The sequence below is a fragment of the Macaca fascicularis genome, chromosome 7 (assembly GCF_037993035.2).
Source record: "Macaca fascicularis isolate 582-1 chromosome 7, T2T-MFA8v1.1".
NCBI classification, from domain to species: Eukaryota; Metazoa; Chordata; class Mammalia; order Primates; family Cercopithecidae; genus Macaca; species Macaca fascicularis.
Window position 1 is genome coordinate 109,211,482 of NC_088381.1, and position 17,218 is coordinate 109,228,699.

The 17,218-nt window shown below is 37.0% G+C and overlaps 1 long non-coding RNA gene across 1 annotated transcript in view; it reads right to left on the reverse strand.

Annotated features, from left to right (window-relative positions):
- Positions 1 to 1,725: 1,725 nt before the first annotated feature.
- Positions 1,726 to 17,218, reverse strand: part of LOC107130405 (uncharacterized) — a 98,903-nt gene continuing 83,410 nt past the window's right edge. Inside the window, exon 4 of the long non-coding RNA XR_010588448.2 lies at positions 1,726 to 3,092. This is a non-coding gene — a long non-coding RNA (uncharacterized lncRNA). The remainder of the gene's footprint in view (positions 3,093 to 17,218) is intronic.

A 17,218-nucleotide genomic window follows, 5' to 3' on the forward strand; every position in this document is an offset into this window, starting at 1 on the left:
TTTTATCCTTTATAAAGCCTCAAAACCCAGGAATTAGCTACTTCCTTTCCTCCTAGAGACATCCCAAAGGCTATCTATTATTACTTAAGCATGTGCTGGCTGAATCTCATTGTCTGCCCCCATCTCTGCAGCTCCAAGCAACTTATTATGATATTCAAAAGGAAACAGATCATGGTAATGAAGAAGGGCAGAAAAGAACAGTGAGGATGTCAGTCTCTAGGAAGATAAAATCTATTCCACATAACAACCCTGGTTTTTGTACCTGTCTGAACTCCAATGTGTCCATCAGCTTGAAATATGTAACCCCTTTCAACCCTCTTTCACTATCTTTAGGTAATATAAACTTACCTAAGTAAGTGAGGGAATGTAGCACTGTTGTATGTAAAAGATACACAAATGTATGTAAAAGATCTAACTAAATGAGGGAATACAGTACTGCTGCCATTTCTGATTCACGTGAAAAATGCATGTGACCAAGAATGGAAGTTTAGGTGGAAACCCCGAGTGCCCATTAATTTTTGAGCTTTTAGGGAACTGAGCCTCTGGAGAACCCCTTCCAAAGTGCCACCAATTTAAGAGGGAAATGAAAGGAACTTTACTAGTCAGCCACTGGTGAAGTCTGGTAGACCTTAATAGGCATAAATATAAATATGGTACTCTGATAAATTATAAGATAAATAATGTTGATTTTTATGTTTCAGGCAGTTATACTAGATTTATAGTGTTTGAATCTTTTATTTCGTAGATGAAGCCTATGATGTAAGTATTGGCATTATTCTCATTTTTAGAGAAGAAAACTAATGCTCACAGAATGTATCAGTCTGTTCTCATGCTGCTCTAAAGACATCCCCAAGGCTGGTTAATTTATAAAGAAAAGACATTTAATTGACTCACAGTTCACTAGGGTTGGGGAAACTTACAACCACCGCAAAAGGGAAAGCAAACATGTCCATTTTTACAAGGCGGCAACAGAGAGAAGAATGAGAGCTGAGTGAAAGGGGAAGCCCCTTAGAAAACCATCAGATCTCATAAGAATTTACTCACTGTCCCAAGAATAGCATGAGGGAAACCAGCCCCATGATTCAATTACCTCCCCCCAAGTCCCTCCCATGACACGTGAGTATAATGGGAACTACAATTCGAGATGAGATTTCATTGGAGACAGAGCCAAATTGTGTCATGGAGATTAATTAAAACAAATAATAAAAATACAACTCTACACATGATAAGAGAATTCTTCTGTATTGCGGTATATAGTGTTACCCAGTAAACCTAGACACATAATTTGTGGATAGGGTGTGACATCTTACAAGCAGATATATTTCTCTGACCACTTCTTTAGGCTGCTTCTGACATATACCAATTGTTTCTAAGTTCCTCCAAACTACAATCCATGCACAAAATAAGCTTTTCTACTAGTCCAGGAGTTTGAAGTAACAATCCAACAAGGCCACACACTGACTGCAAAGGGTGAATGGGAGCAAGAGAGCAGGCCTTGCCCCACATACCCCAACAGGCCCTGATGTGTGATGTTCCCCTCCCTGTGTCCATGTGTTTTCATTGTTCAACTCCCACTTATGAGTGAGGATGTGTGGTGTTCGGTTTTCTATTCTTGTGTTAGTTTGCTGAGAATGATGGCTTTCAGCTTCATCCATGTCCCTGAAAAGGACTTGAGCTCATTCTTTTTTATGGCTGCATAGTATTCCATGATGTATATGTGCCACATTTTCTTTATCCAGTCTATAATTGATGGTCATTTGGGTGGGCTCCAAGTCTTTGCTATTGTAAATAGTGCTTCAATAAACATACGTGTGCATGTGTCTTTATAGTAGAATGATTTGTAATCCTTTGGGTAGATACCCAGTAATGGGATTGCTGGGCTAAATGGTATTTCTAGTTCCAGATTCTTGAGGAATCATCACGCTGTCTTCCACAATGGTTGAAATAATTTATACTCCCACCAATAGTGTAAAAATGTTCCTATTTCTCCACATCCTCTTCAGCATCTGTTGTTTCCTGACTTTTTAATGATGACCACTCTAACTGGCGTGAGATGGTATCTCATTTGGTTTTGATTCGCATTTTTCTAATGACCAGTGATGATGAACTTTTTTTCATATGTTTGTGGCCACATAAATGTATTCTTTTGAGAAGTGTCTGTTTATATCCTCACTCACTTTTTGACGGGGTTTGTTTTTTGTCTGTTTGTTTGTTTTTCTTGTAAATTTGTTTAAGTTCCTTGTAGATTCTGGATATTATTATACCTTTGTCAGATGGGTGACTTGTAAAAATTTTCTCCCATTCTGTAGGTTGCCTGTTCACTCTGATGATATTTTCTTTCACTGTGCAGAAGCTCTTCAGTTTGATTAGATCCCATTTATCAATTTCGATTTCTGTTGCAATTGTTTGTGGTGTTTTATTCATGAAGTCTTTGTCCCTGCCTCTGTCCTAAATGGTATTGCCTAGGTTTTCTTCTAGGGTTTTTATGGTTTGGAGTTTTACATTTAAGTCTTTAATTGATCTTTAGTTATTTTTTTTATATAAGGGGCACTGAATATTTATATTTATGCCTCAATTTTAATCAGATAATGCTGGATTGAGTGGATAAAGGGTATTTTGATTCTTCAACTGATTTTTCAAAAACCAACCTTTGTATACACCAACCGTAAGTAATGTTTTAAATTCCTTGAAATTTGCATAGTTGGCCCAATCAGTGGTAATAATGATCATTATTATAATAATAATGGCAACTAATTTAAAGCCTTTAAAAGGTATTATCTCATTTAATCACAGTAACCTAATGAAGTCTATTGTGTTAATCCTTTTACAGATGAAAAGTCTGAGGTCCTAAAAGGTTAATTACCTTTCCTAAATTCACATAATTAGTAACTGTATTAGTCAGGGTTCTCTAGAGGGACAGGACCAATAGGATAGATGTATATATTAAAGGGAGTTTATTAAGGAGTGTTAAACTCACATGATCACAAGATTCCACAATAGGCCATCTGCAAGCTGAGGATTAAGGAAGCCAGCCTGAGACCCAAAGCTGAAGAACTTGAAGCCCGACGTTCAAGGGCAGGAAGCATCCAGCACTGGAGAAAGAGGTAGGTTGCGAGGTTAAGCCAGTCTAACCTTCTCACGTTTTTCTACCTGCTTTATATCTTGGCTGAGCTGGTAGCCGATTAGATGGTACTCACCCAGATTAAGGCTGAGTCTGCCTCTCCCAGCCCACTGACTCAAATGTTAATCTTCTTTGGCAACATCCTTCAATCCAATCAAGTTGACTCTCAGTATTAACCATCACAGTATAGAGAAGAAATATAAGTTCAGGGTCTGTACTCAACTTGTGATACTACATGCTTTAATTATCTTAGTGATGCAGCAGAATTAGTTTTTCTAAGCAATAACTCATGTCTGTTTTAGATTGTTGAGTATTTCAAGTAGTCATTATTCATAAAATTTAAAATATCATCTATATAAAATAGCCACTCTGGATAGTACATAAATAAAATTACTGACTCTTTAATAATGGAGGGATCCTTACACTTCATTTGACAGTAAGCATTCATAAAATGCAGCACTGTAAAATGCCATTCCTCAAAAAGAATCTTATGACAATTCTTCCCAAATTTACTTGTACATTATTAAAACATGAAGGTCTGATCAGAAATACAGATTCCCGAGTTTCATTACAAACCTAACGAAACTGAATCTACAAGTTTAAGAACTAAGAGTCTGTATTTTTAATAAGCTCTTCCTGTGGCCACAAGTCAGACAAGTCTGCACTGGTCCTTTTATTGATTTGAGATAAACCAGCGCTCTAGTGTTTAACAAAATAGGATCCCCAGAACAGCAGAATCAACATTGTCTAGAAACTTAGGCTATAATGCATAACTTCTGAATTAAAAACCTTGGGGTGGAGACCAGCAATATCTATTTCAACAAGCTTTCATGTGATTCTGACACAGGCTAAGTTTGACAGCCACTGTGCTGACCAGTGCTTCTCAAATATTAATGTGAATATGGGTCACATGAAGATGTTGTTAAAATGTAGATTTGGATACTGTAGGTCTTGGCTGGAGCCCGACAATTTTCATTTTTAATATGTTGTTTGATGGTAATAATAAACAGATAATACTACACGTGTGTATCTATTTAATGTTTTTAATATTACAGAAAGCAAAAATAAAAATTCAAATCTTTAGCAACACATGGGTTCTACCAGATTGAACAGCACAGATCTGGAAGATTTACATCATTGCAGAAATTTTATTCAATAGAAGTGTTCTAGAGAATCTTGAACATGCAGTTGAAGGTTATGCTGTGCAATTAAGCACAGGAATCCAAATTTTCTCAATATTTTCCCCAAAAATGTATGAGAATAATGTCTCGTCAGGGATTCTCAGAAAAGATTTCTGAGAAAAGGTTCTTAAAAATTATTCCTTTAAGATGATCCACAAGGCATTAGTTAGAGAAAGTTGGGAGCCTGCACATAATTCATATTGAATATATGATGAGTGAAAACCCCTTCTGGCTATAAATTTTTCAAAATTTCTTTTCCCTTTTTCAGGTACTAGGAGTGCCCCAAATCAAAGGAATATGAGTTAAATTGAAAACAGCCATTTGGGACAGTTTCAGGAACAAAAACACTGGTTAAAGTATTTTAACATTTTCTACCTGTATTTTTTGGCAGATTTCTGTATGCAATCACCAAGTAGAAAAGATATCTGGATGTTCTATTAAGGTATGTTGGGTATAACTTTGAAGACACACTTTGAAAATATAAAGTTGACCCTGATTAGCAGTCACCTTCATTATGTCTTCTCTGTAGGGGAAGAAAAACCAACCAAAAGCCATCAGTGCAAGTCTTTATTAAAAGGCTACCAAAAAGAACAGCTCTGAGATGACAATTATAGGAAAAGCAAGAAACTGAAAGAATTTGCAAGGCATGGAACTCAAAGTTCACCTTGTTCTGAATATCGTTCACTGTTCAAATGCTCAGAAAGCATGGGGAAACTGAAGTTGCATTAGTAATGAGATGGTAGTGGCAGAAAGAATGGGATTATGGTTTAGCATCTGTTAGCTGGGCAATTTTTACTTAACAAGAAGGATATTAAGAAACAGTTGGAACTAAGTTCTTACTAAAGTTAATGAAAAACATTTTATATTCAGTATTCTTTTATCTATTACTGTCCTGAAACTCATGTACCTTTAAAAAAACAACCTTTATAATCTCATATCCAAGACATCAACATTCAAAGCACTTAATGTTTTGCTCAATTTGCTGAAAGGTATGTCAGTTTTGTCCTTTGAACTACTTTGAACTTTTAAATATCATTGGTTGGCATTACCTTTGCCCCTCATTTTTCTTTTTCTTTTATTTCCTGTAATAGTACATTCCCTTTAGACAGAATCCATGAAACACCACACTATCATATTTCCTTGGCAAGGTGATTTTATTCATCTATGTATTCATTCAATATACTAAATGTTGAAATATGAATTGAGCACATCATATGCCCACTGTTCCACATGCTAAAGATGCAGCAGTGAGATTTCTATCTTTAGGTCTTTGAGGAATTACTACATTGTCTTTCACAATTGCTGAAATAATTTACACTCCCATCAACAGAATATAAGCATTACTTTCCCTCCACAACCTTGAACAGCATTTATTATTTTTTGATTTTTTAGTAATAGTCATTTTAACTGGCATTATATGGTATCTCATGGTGGTTTTATGGAGCTGGAGGCCATTATCCTTAACAAACTAACACAGGAATAGAAAAACAAATACATATTCTCACTTATATGTAGGAGCTAAATGATGAAAACACATGGACACAAAGAGGGGAACACCACATGCTGGGGCCTTTTGAAGGGAGGAGGGTGGAAGGAGGGAAAGGATCAGGAAACCTGGGTGATGAAGTAATCTGTACAACAAACCCCCATGACACAAGTTTAACAAACTGCACTTGATAAACTGCCTTATATAACAAACCTTCACTTGTACCTCTGAACTTAAAAGTTAAAAAAAGGAAGAAAAAAGATGCAGCAATAAACAATCCAGTAAGATTTCTGAACTCATGATATTGACTGTCTATTACATGGAGAAAGAGAATAAATTAAAGATAAACACGAAAAACTCAGTAATAATCAGTGCTACGATTTTTAAAGGAGTCAGCACAAATAGCACCCATTATCACAACACCAGCTCTCCATGTACTCTTTTTGCATTTGGACTTTTTAGCCAATAAATCAGGCAACCCTAATTTTCTAGGCTTTTAAATAGTCATACCATGTTTCTATTACATTTCTATTTCTTGGAACAAAAGAGCATTAACTGTTGACTATACAATAGTATCACTGAGCACCAAATCAACTCCATTCATTCTGCATCATGAAATGATGAGCCACCATGGATGATGGAATAAACCATCATTCCAGGTCTCGCTAATCCTTATAAGGTTTGCTCATCCTTGTTTTCTTTCCAATAAGGACATTGAATCATTTAAACCATTCTTCCATTTACAATTAATATTAGAAGTAATTTCAAAATTAGAACTAATTTCAATAGGTTTTGTACTCGGGTACATATATATATTTTATATATATATAAACATTTAGAATTTATATATCATATATAAATAAAAATAAATAAATAAAAATATAAATAAAATAATATACCTTTTAGAGTTTCCTGAGGAGACTTATTTTATCTTTGGGTTGCTGGTTTCCACTAATGTCTACCCTTTAAGGGCTTGCCCTTGATTTCTTTTTCCCAAAAGATGTCTGGCCTAAGACATATTTTGTCAGGAGTTTATCTATATTTGTCATCAGGATGTTTTATGGTGTTTTTGTAGTCACCTCAATTATTCCTGGCTTCCTCTTCTAATTTATTGGCCTACTGCCTTCTTTTTCTCTGCTCATCTCTAAAGTAGTTCCAATATTTGGAAGAAGTTTGGGATAACAGCTGTTCTTGAACTGAAATATTCTTTTTAGCAATTACTCCTTCAGGACTCACTTTAGTGAAAATGCTGCTTTTTTTTTCATTTCTAGTAGCATTTTTGAATTAGAATAATCAACATTATTGTTAGAGAAATACCTTTTTTTCCACCATCAGCAAATGGTATGACTTCAGACCTGATCTATCCTATGATTCACAAATAGCCTGAAGCATTCTTACTGCTTCATTTTTAACATTGAGAATGTCAGTTTTCCAAGGCCTTCTGTTTATCTCCTCCTCTCTTTTTAGAGTATTAAGAGCATGCCGTATTCAGTTGTCCAATGCACTTTTCTCTTCTAGTGGGGTAGTAACCCCTAAGTTTAAGTTTAAATACTGTTTCTTTTTCTTTTATGGTGTCCATAACAGCTGGAATAACATTTCTCTCTCTCTTGGACCCCTGACTTGGGTGGATGTCCAAAGCCAAAATATAACCAAGGATTCTCTCTTACCTTGTGTGACCTTATTTAATACATTTTATAGTAAAACAGTAAATCTTTTGCAATTGAATATCTGAGGCAAGAAATTGAAAATCATTTTGCACACATATACTTTCCTGATATCTCCATAGAAATTACATAGTCATTTCAGCAAACTCCTGCTAGGTCCCATTCATATTAGTTTTCCTCTTAAAGATTTTAATAAGAACTTAATATCACTCCAGAAAATTGTAAACTGCTTTAAATGTTTTCAATTTCATTCTTATTAGTTCATAGTATTTATCAAACCCATATTAAAATCTGGAAGTTCACATTCACTCCCACATACCAAAGTTATTACCATTGTTTTGGTTGTCAATTTTCTCCAATTCAATGACTAGTAAATAGATTTTAGTGCAAAAGTACAGTGACAATTCATGTAAATATTAAATAAAATTAGAAATTGTTTAAAAATCAACAGTGGTGCCTCAATATCTTTTGCTGGTGATTGACACCTATACCCTTAGAGTAGTAGATACAGCTCCTGCCATCACCTGCCCTACACACACACACACACACACACACACACACACACACACACAGCCCAATTAATATACACACACAAACTAGAACAACAAGTTTGTGAAATCTAACAAGAAACAGCCAATTCCAAGCAGTACTGCTGAAAATCATAGCTCATGTTTTGTATAACTGATGGCAGTGGTGGCCTGGCTGGGGCAGCCACTGTGGGGATGCTAGCTGCAGCAGGGGAGGCACAGCCAGGGCTACACACTCCATGGAGCCAGCAGGAACCAGAAACACGCAGGAGCTTCACCCCATTCTGAGTTGGCAGGGCAGGAGCCCCACGCTCCCCGGCACAGCTGCAACCAGCCAGCTGCAGCTGCCGACCTGAGCATCCTCCCTGTCCCTGTAGAACTCAGAAGTACCTGTTCCCACTGCCTGGCCTCTCCCTGCTCCTGGCACCCACTCTGACTTTAGAGAAAAGTTGAAGCCAAGCCTGGGGCACTGTCACAACCCAGAGAGGTGTGAATGCGTTCGAGGTGGTGCTGACACCCCAGCCCCGTGCCACCTGTCCCCTCTGGACTTTGGGCACCAACAAAATCAGGGAGGGAGGCCGGGGCTGGGGGCTGAGAGTGGCCTGACATGGGCCTGCAGGTGACCCTTGGCACAAACAGCGTCAGCACTGTCGACAGCATGCTGACGGCGGGAGGCAGACAAGTTCCTGGGTGGAAAGGGGTGGGTCCTCAGCGAAGCCCCACTTTTAAGCCAGGAAAAGACTGAAGTCTGGGTGCCAAGCTGTGGCTCCAGATGAAGTCCACAACCTAGGGGGAGAACTTACGTGCTTTTTCTGGGCCCACCCATGGCCACCCTTGGACCAATCAACACACACTTCCTCTCTTCTGAGCCCACGATAACCCAGGACCCAGCCAGATTCACACAGACATGGGGATCACCAGCTGTAGGAAGGAGCTGCTCACTTCTGGTCTCCTCAGTTTGTCAGGACGACCTGCCTGCAAAAAGGGTTTCCACTCCACGGGACGACCTGCATGCAGAAAGGAGCCACCCACTCCAGCTCTCCTGAGAACCATTCTGCTGCTCAATGAAGCTCCTCTCCACCTTGCTCGCCCTCCAGTTTTCCGTGTACCTCATTCTTCCTGGATGCTGGACAACCACTCCAGACCTACCGAATGGCGGAACTGAAAGAGCTGTAACACAAAAAAGGCTTAAACAGCCCCAGGCTCCCCATGTTGCTGGTGACAAGAGGGAGAGAAGAGCTGTTGTCCTTCGGGGATCTCAGACCTAGGGACTCTCAAAGTCAGGGCTATGATACCCTCTTTGGCAATCTCTGGTTCCTGGCATCTCCGTGCTTCTGAGCACCACGGTGTTCCCTTCGTCAATCCGCAGGTGCCAACAGTGGAAGCTGCGTGTGGTACACCTGGTTTAGCTGCAGCCTCACATGGAGCCAGTACCTGTGCTGGCTCCCGAAGCTTCCCTCCCTACTGCAGCAGTTGGCATTCCTGGCTGTGGCCAGTGGCTGAACCACACGCTCATTCACACACACAACCCTCACTGTTCTGCACCTGGCTTGCCCATGGCAGGTGTGGGATCTAGGCTGATAGCAACAGTCAAGCTCAGCCTGCTGGGCCAAGTGGGAAACATGAACCTAGCGGGAATGAGCAATACTGAGGCAGAAGGTGCCCTAGGCCACAGAGGTTTCCGGTTAGCAAAGCAACACCCCTAGGATCATGTGACATATTAAAAGCAGGTGAAAAAGAAAAGATTATCATGCCAAAGAGATTTTCTCTAACCTGTCCAAGCCATTACATCATTAATATTTATTAAATATAATCTGGTAATTAAATACCACATTAGGAAGACTGAAGAAATCAACTAGATATTGAAGACACAATAAATACTTTCCAAAAGTCAACACTAAAAAATAAAAACAAACAAATGATAAATGAATCATATGAGGTAAGTTTAAATATATTATCACAATACAGATATGCACATAGGTAACTTTATTTTTCTGAACTGAACTCAGTCTAACAACATCTTATTGTCTAAACAAATATGAACTTGTCCACATATGGCAGTATCATCACTTCCACTATAAACTTAATTTTTCATATTTAATTAGTATCTTCCAAGTCAATACTCAGTCTTTCAGTGTTTTTCCTCCTGCCCCTACTCTTTGTCTTCTCCTATGGTGGCACCTGGCTGCATGGAATAGTTTATACATTATCATGGTATTTTTGAAGTGAAGCTCCACTTCCACATAAAGCACTTTAGATTCAATGATTTTCATTTAGATGGTTCACCTTGTTTGGCCTAGGAGATATGTAGGCATCTGCTGTTGGCAATATCTATGTTTAATACCATGATTTCTAGATGTAAGATCCAGTTACTCTGCAATTTTCTCATCTTAATGCTAAAATGCTTTCAGTCCACTAGCCTCCCAATACTTGGGGGCTGTGTTGGAATGTTCAGATGTTCTCTACACCACAGTGGACTACAGGAATGGAGATGGGGCATAGGCAGGGGAATGGGGTTCCGGCAGAAGGGCTACCTGAAGCCCTCTCCTGAATTTTATTCCAGCGCTAAGGCTCCTTGTTATCATAGGTGCTTTTTTCAGTTAATCTGGGCGCAGAATTCCCATTGGGTAGCAGGGCAGAAACCACCTTTGTTTTAAAACTCCCGAAACTAATATAAAGGCCTTTATTCCCAGCTTTCCAGGTTGTCAGCTCACAGGTAATGGGCAGAAAGTAGATCCTTTCATTGTCTGATCTCTGAAACTCTTCAGCCTCCTCCTCCATGACAGGCAAGGATCTGACTGGTCTTTTAGGGTAGGAATGAAAGCTATTTTTAAGTTAGATTCTACATAGATCTATATTTGCATTATCCTTAATGAACTCTCCACTATGGATGCCCATATTCTAACTTAATATTTCACTCCAAGATCTTTCAGATTTCAAGGAAGAACTGTTTTTCTATTTCACTGATGTGAGTTTGGTTTCAAGCCAATACTCTCCCTTGTACTTTTATTTGAAGAAAAATATAAGGAAATATTTTATTTTTTATTGATGCATTATCATTGCACATATTTATGAGGCTCAGGTGATATTTTCATACATGTATACAATGTGTAATGATCAAATCATGATAACAGATATCCATCACTTCAAACATTTATAATTTCTTTGTGTTGGAAATGTCCCAAATTTTCTCTTCTATCTATTTCAAAATATACAAAAATTATTGTTAATTGTAGTCACTCTACTATGCTATCTAACACTAGAACCTATTTCTTTTATCTAACTCAAGTTTGTCCAACATGAGGACTATGGGCTGCATGTGGTGCAGGACACAGCTTTATAAACTTTTTTAAAACGCTGTGAGATTTGTGTGTGTGTGTGTGTGTGTGTGTGTGTGTGTGTGTGTGTGTGTGTGTGATTTTTTTTTAGGTCATCAGCAATTGGTAATGTTAGCATATTTTATGTGTAGCCCAAGACAATTTTTCTTACAATGTGGCCCAAGAAAAACAAAATATTGGACTAACTGTATTTTTGTACCCATTCATCAACCTCTTTTAATCCTTCTCTGCTCCCTACCCTCCCCAGACTCTGGTAATCACCATTATACTTTCAGCCATTGTGAAGCTGAACTAACTTTCATTCTCTAGAGTATATCTGCCCTTCCCCTAAAGCTATAAAAAGCTTAGAGACTTGGGCAATATTAACAATTCTGGAAAGACAGAACACGTTGCAAAATCTCCAATTTTTGTTTCAGCTACAATAACATGATATCTATTACTGCAATCTATTAATTCATAAATAAAACTTTCCAACTATATTAGTATAGCTCATGCAAAAACCTACTTAAAATCCTTACTTGAAATGGGCAAATCAATTATGTGAAAATATGACCAGTATAAAAACACACAACACATGATTTAAAGGTCAGATTAGTGAGTAATCTGTCACTCTATGTAAAAAAATATATCCAAATATATCTGTAAATAAATCTAATATAAATTACTTTTAAATCATAAAACTGGTTTACACACAGTATTATACTTTATCCTTGACATATATAATCATGAGTTTATTGATTTATGAGAAAAACTAAAATCACATGAATTTTTCAGTCATTTAGCCAACATTTAGATATTGATATCTAAGTAATCGAAACTTGATTAGAGGCACATGTATACAAAGCTAAACATACAAAATCAGTTCTATATTTAATTCATATCAGTTGTAAGTTTTGTTACAATAAACATGCTAATCGTATATTTCTGTAAAATGTTTTATAGACAGAAAACTATTTCAAACACTTTATTTTCTTATGCTGTGAGATATATATGAAATCCATATACCTTTAAAAACTCAACCTTTATAATCTTATATTCAAGACAATAATAACATCAACACTCAAAAAACTTAGAGTTTCAGTCAATTTGCTCAAAAGTAGATCAGTTTTACCCTTTGAAGTACTTGAAAGTTTATTATATAAACTTAAGAGACACAAATGCACTTAGTAGTTTCATTACATGGATATATTGCATAGTGGTGATGTCTGGGCTCTTAGCATAACTATCACCCCAATAATGTACATTGTACCTATTAAGTAATTTCTCAACCCCACTTTCCTCACATTTCCCCACCCTTCTGAGTCTCCAATGACTCTTATTTCACACTCTATGTATACACATTATTTAGCTCTCAACTTTTAAGTGAGAATATGGATATTTAATTTTCTGAGTTATTTCAGTTAGGATAGTGGCCTCCAGTCCTACACATCTTTCTGAGAAAGATATGCTTTTATTCATTTTGTGGATGAATAGTATTCCACTGTATATATAATACAGGTTGTATTTTAAAATTTTCAACATTGTGGTTGATATTTTCATTGCCTGTCCTATCTTTCCCTCATCCTTCTTGTAACAGAATGTTCCCCCTTCAATAGGAGACATAATATACCAAAGTATCACATTTCCCTGACAGTGTGATTTTATTCATTCATGTATTCATTCGACATCCCATACTTTATTTTTAATGCTTTTTTTTAATGCAGTGAGGAGATCTTTTCTGCCTTAATTACATATTCCAACAAATTCAGCCTTTAAGGCTCCACCTGCATGGCTTTCCAAAAGCTATGTATGTTGGAGCTAATTGTTTGAAAGTACAAATAATAGTGAAAAACCCCTAAGAAATACGAGAATCTTTCATTCATCAGTAGAAGCAGCACTGAATTAATATGTATTTCAGAAAGAGACTGTGCCAGCCATGAGGAAGTACCTTGCAGACCTCCAACTACAGGGAGCATAATTGGCCTAGGGCATGAGAGGCTGCTCTGAGATTATGGCTGTGTTTGTGCAGAGACCATGCTTCTATGTGCTGCTCCCAACCAATTACTAAGCCCCATAGGATACTGAGCAGGCCGTTTCCTGGGAGACATATGGCTCCTCAGGCTGAAGAATGCTTAAGGCCTTGTCAGACATGCCTCAGTCTAGGATTTTCCATCAAAACTCCCTTCTTCCCTCATCCTTTCATGTTGTGTCAGATTTGCATAGTGATGGCTATCCCAGTCTTCCCAACTTATTTCTCCTTTTCTCTTGGTTTTTGCTTCTCTGAGGGCCTAGACTAACATAAAGCTACTAAGGACCTGTGTCAACAGTAACAGGGAAATAGCCTACGAAGAAAGAATTAAGAACTCTACTGAGGGTGGATTCAATTTCAGGGGGGTAAATTGGAGTCTAAACTATTTACATTATGATGTTTCTTTGTCTCTTAAACCCATGTTGTAGTCTTCCTCCAGGGTGGTATTGTGTGATAAACTAAGATTTAGATGAAGATTTCAATTTAAGTGCCTGAGCAAAAAATTGTAAACCGATTACCACTGTTTGGGGGGAGGTCCACCATAGACCCTGATTGTTTTTGCACATTTTGCTTACTGTGCTCACCCTCAAGACATTCTTCTCTTATTCTAAGTAGTTTCCATAATTAGCCACATAGGCAACAATGTAGCTCAAGCCCACAAGGGAATGATGACCATGTAAAGTCTTGCTCCCTGTAGGGAGGAAGACTGGCTTATTTACTGCTTGCTACCAAGTTTGCTGCTAGCTCAGAAAGTACTGGGCCCTTGGCCCTGGGATCTTCTCCTGTAAGAGAAACCCCTTCCTGTACAGGTATAATCTGCCTGCACAGGAATCCCTCCATATTGCCCAGTGCAAATTAGGGGTCAGAGAACAAGCACAAACTTTCTGACACAGTGGTTACTGCTTTCTCTGTGGCTATTAATGCCTTTTGTCTCAGAATTCTCATGTCTCCTTCCACCATCTACACAGTGTGGGCAGGCTAAATTGTTAGCTTGCAAGTAGAGTAAAATTGCATACTCTTCTCAGTTGGTGACACTACTTCTTTCTTCTCAAAACTGCTTCTCTTCTATGTTCTCTTTTTAGTGAATGAAGCTATCAGTCATGCTACAAATAAGAAAACTTCTCAGATATCTAAGAATACCAATGGTGGTCCAGCATGACATATTAAAAAAAATTTTCTTAAACATTGTTTTTCTGTAAGCAGAAAACAGTTTTAATTAACTCAATATAACTGGCCACTATTAACAAACGACTTATCCTATAGTATTTAATGAGGTTTCATTTATGTTTAAGCTATGTTTAAGAGACTAGTAATCATTCATTTAAAAAATACAGTGATATAACATCAGTTAATGAGTTGCTTTTTCACTCCAATGGTTTCATTTTAATCCTGCAATGTACTTCAGTTAAGCATTTGGGCCAAAATATAATTTAAAGGGTGCACAAACTCATTAAACTGTTCAGCTATTGAGCATGTTCTTGTTTGATCATAGGATCCTGGTTATGTGTGCTTCAACTCCTATGCAATATATTCACAAAACTAAGTGTACTATACAATCATATTTTTCCTATTGGTATTTTGCCTATCTCAGTTAAGCATCCAAGTGTCCAGATGTTTTAAGAAATTCTCAGATAACTAGAGATTACATAAAATATATCTCGGCCAAATTAAATATTATTCTTTCTGCCAAAAGCTAAATAACATTTGTTAATGACTTCACAAAAGAACATAACTCTGGACCAGAAAAAAAATTGAAATGTAGAATTTTAATTCTTCTAAGATCTAGTTATATAAAGATATTAAACCAAAACTTCAGTATTTAACATCTGAGGGTTTTTTAAACATGTAAATATAATATTTTTTGAGTTCTACTTTACATTAATTTAACCTCTGGTTTAAACATACTATGAGATACCCAAAGCCTCATGTGGCCAGGTCAGAGAAAGTGTAGCAAATGCTTGCATAGGAAAGCAAGGATGAGATGAGAGAAGCCACACTGGTGTGAACCACTTGAAGTCCAGAGAACAGCCCAGGAGCAAACCACTCTACTCTGCTGCCATGAAAATATGTAAGATAAGTCTTGTAAGCAGACGCTAACAAGGGAATAGTTAAGGAGTAACAAGAAAGAGATACTAAGTTTCCATGGATCTCAGTACATTATTTTAAGTTATTTATACTTTTAAATACAAAAGTAAAGTACTTGTTGTCATTAGCATAATTATTTCACAGCATTCTTGCTTTTCTTAATTATATCTTCAGTATATTTCTGTATAGAAAACCATATGCTCCAGTTTGTGCAGGATAGTCCTGGTTATGTGTGTTGTCTCAGCATAAATGACTAATTAACAGATCCCATTTTCTGTGCAAAGTATCCCACTTTGGACTATATATTACATAATCAATATCCTTATTATATTTTCTTTGTATTGTGCCTTATATTGCTCATACACATACACTTCGATAAGTTATATGTAATACACATTACTTTTTGGCTTAGATATTATTTGAGGATAAAAATACTTAATGCTTAATACATGATGAATATATTGCACATACCACACTTGGCCTTGTAAATAAGACAAAATTATTTTGTTACAGGTTCAGTTATAATTTTACTTAAAGCCATTCCCCATACACTCTTTGAGTTAAACCTAATCATAGCTCTATGCACAGGAGAATTCGAACATAATCACCACAAGTAGTAAAGTAGTCTCCTGAAGATGAAACAAAGAGTTCTAATCCATTACACACTGATCGACTTGCATTCCCATTCATCTAGCAGTAATCTGGGAGCATTGCTATAGCTGGAGGAGAAAACATCAAGCTAGTTGCAATAGACTTTATTTTTGGCAATGCTTAAACTTCAGGTGTTCACCTATGCTCCCATAAATTGATTCCTTGCCTGGCTATTTCCCATTTCAGTGAATAACAACAAACAAATTCCATTACACAGAAGTATTTTATTTTATGGTAATTGGAGCAGAATGAACAAAGTATTTTAATAACTTGAAGATTTTCCTTACATCAAAGCTCAGTAATTGTTTCTCAAAATGATTCTCTTGCTTAATATAAACATCTAAAATTGAAAGCAAAAAACAGACAACCTTAACTATCTATGTAGTTTGGCATCTGTGGCAATGCTATTTGCCAGGAGTTTTTCAAGAGAATATAATGGATATTGTCATATGGAACCAAACAGTGTCAACTGCAGTGTTCCTGATAATTAAAAAGATTGGTCACAGGTGTAAATTGGAGCACACAAGAAACACAGTAAAAATCAGGGTTTTAGTCATTAAAGCAGTGGGGCAAAGGATAAAACATTACAGAGGAAAAACAGCTGCATGCCTGATGCATGCTTTATGAGCGTCATGAGTATATTTGATGCTTAATTAAATCACCATAATTATAATTTAGGGTGCCGCCCTCAAGAAAGAATATCTGAACTTTAATTATCTGTCCAGGAGTTGCTACTCTGTTTTGCATAGATAAGAGCAATAATGTTTAATCATAGTACAATAAACCAAATTTTAAAGCTGTCTAAAAGATATTTTCTAAAACAAATAAAACAGTAAATCTGCAATGCAATGTTTATCTACCTTTGTTTTTATAGGAAGCTCTGACATTGATTTTATATGTTTACGTATAAATAAAGTAAAATTAACTTGGGGCAAATAATGAATAGAAGTTGCTCACTGTTCAATTCCCACCTATGAGTGAGGACATGCAGTGTTTGGTTTTCTGACCTTGTGATAGTTTGCTCAGAATGATGGTTTCCAGCTTCATCCATGTCCCTACAAAGGACATGAACTCATCCGTTTTTATGGATGTATAGCATTCCATGGTGTATATGTGGGGTCGGGGAAGGGGTAAGGATAGCATTAGGAGATATACCT